A 2,555-nucleotide genomic window follows, 5' to 3' on the forward strand; every position below is an offset into this window, starting at 1 on the left:
GGGGGGGGGGGGAAGAAATGTCAGCAAACCTAGAAATGAAGCAGTCACTGAAGAGTGGTCAAAGAACATCCATTGATACTCTGGCTGTGTGGGCTGTTGCCCCATCCTTCTGAAACAACACACGTCAAATAGGCATACGTTTTCATCATAATTCAGGCACAAAAAGTTGTTTATCATCTCAATGCAAAGCTTGGAGTTCACAGTAACAGCATTTCCATTATTGTCTTCAAAAAGTAAGGACCAATGACAGCAGCTTTTCCAACAGCACACCAGACCATCACTTTTGGGCTGTGAAGTGGTCTTTCATGCAGTTCTCTCAGATTTTGAAGAGCTCAATAATGACAGTTCTGTTGATTCATCACGCCTCTGAGATGAAAATAAGCTTCATCACTCATTAACAAAATGAGGTTATCATTTGCCTCAAAAATTGCTTTCATCTGATGTGTGAAATTAAGCCACCGTGCATAATCCCATGGTTTCAACTGTTGCCCAATAACCAATTTGTATGGGTGGAAATGCAAGTCTTCATGCAAAATATGTCTTACTGATTCATCACACATGTTCCAAATTTTACTGTTTGTAGCACCCCTACCAGTCTCCTATTTATTAGTGTACCTCGTGTATGAAGTGCATTCACCCAACGTAAGATTGTGTTATGGGTGGGAACAGCCTGATTTCGGTGAATGTTGAAGTGGTGCCGAAACTCACGCTGAACTGCTATGACAGATTTGTTATTCTTCACATAACTGTCATAGGCAAACATGCAGTGCTCTATCGTCCACAGCGCCATGGCTTCACTTGAAAAGAAAAACAAATGATAAGACACCACAGACCAAATGGTACCTGTTGGACATATGTCCCTCCTTCTGGGGCTGAGGAATAGCCATTACAAAGACGTCCATCCTATCTGCCACACACACACACGATAGGTTTCGTTCAGTTTCTTATTTCCTTATTGCCTACAAGGGGCTAAACATAGAGGGGACAAACACGGGCAGACAAAGGGATTAAGTCGATTACATCGACCCCAGTGCGTAACTGGTACTTATTTAATTGACCCCGAGAGGATGAAAGGCAAAGTCAACCTCGGCAGAATTCGAACTCAGAATGTAGCAGCAGACAAAATACCGCTAAGCATTTTGCCCGGCGTGCTAACGTTTCTGCCAGTTCGCCGCCTTTCAGTTTCTACCAAAAGCACTAACAAAACTTTGGTCAGCAGAGAATTATATTAGAAGACACTTGTCCAAGGTACTCTGTAATAGTACTGAACCCAAGGCCATACAGTAAGGAAGCAAGCTTCTCAAGCACACCACCTATTTATACATGTACATTATATTATGTATATTATAAAAGTTCCTGCATATATTAATAGTAATGGTGTTTATTACACAGGTACAAATAAGTGGCATGCACACATTTTTCAAAAGCATTTGTTCTTCAATCATATATCCATCATTTTTTTCTGTCATTTACATTAATTATTCTAGGGCAATATGAGGCCACTATGTTTTTTTTCTTTTTGACAATTGCTATTTACAGTTAAATGTGTTTATAGACAGGAATGTAGCTAATATTATTGTCAAGTTATCTGCCGGTCATTGACCTTGTTAACAACTACCCCCTCCTTAGCTTATACTGACCAACAACCCACCGCACCCTTCTCATTTTTATTCTCCTCCCATCTCCAACCACACTCAAAAATTCTCCTCCTTTCTCTTTCCAACCATTTCCCACTTACACAGGCGCAATAACTTGATTCTTTATCTTTTCTGATCATTCTTCCTGTCCCCCCACCATCTGCAAGCGTTCCATGCTAACTGGCAAATCACTCCCACCTCTCTCCCTCCCCCTCCCTCCCCTGATATAATTCTTGAATAATGGTAATATCATCAGCCAATAAGATACTTTTGATCAATTTTTTATACAAAGTTTGTTGTGATAATCAAATATCTCCATTCTAGTAAATATCATTCTTATATTCCTTTTTCCATAATTCTTCCAAGATTGAAACAAAAGACTCATAAGAATTTGTGAAGTTTTTTTTTAGCTTCAGTACACACACACACACACACACACATACTGAAAGATAGATAGCCATATAGACAGACATATAGATAGATAATATTGATTTCATTGATTTTTTTCAAGTTTTACAATTAATGGTTTTTTCTTTTTTGATTTTTTAAAAATAGGTAAAGAAAATACAAAACACATATATTCTTTTACTTATTTCAGTCATTTGACTGTGGCTACGCTAGCACACCGCTTTAAGTCGAGCTAATTGACCCCAGGACTTATTCTTTGTAAACCTAGTACTTATTCTATCATTCTCTTTTACCGAACTGCTAAGTTACGGGGATGTAAACACACCACCATTGGTTGTCAAGCAATGTTTTGGGCCACAAACACAGACACACAAACATATATACACACACACATCATCATCGTCATTTAACGTCTGCTTTCCATGCTGGCATGGGTTGGATGGTTTGACTGAGGACTGGTGAACCAGAAGGCTGCACCAGGCACCAATCTGATCTGGCAAAGTTTCTACA

At 39.2% G+C, this 2,555-nt stretch overlaps 1 protein-coding gene across 1 annotated transcript in view; it reads right to left on the reverse strand.

Annotated features, from left to right (window-relative positions):
- Positions 1-2,555, reverse strand: part of LOC106868397 (peroxisome proliferator-activated receptor gamma) — an 86,011-nt gene that overhangs the window by 12,353 nt on the left and 71,103 nt on the right. The window lies entirely within an intron of this gene.

The sequence above is a fragment of the Octopus bimaculoides genome, chromosome 5, assembly GCF_001194135.2.
Source record: "Octopus bimaculoides isolate UCB-OBI-ISO-001 chromosome 5, ASM119413v2, whole genome shotgun sequence".
Taxonomy (NCBI): Eukaryota; Metazoa; Mollusca; class Cephalopoda; order Octopoda; family Octopodidae; genus Octopus; species Octopus bimaculoides.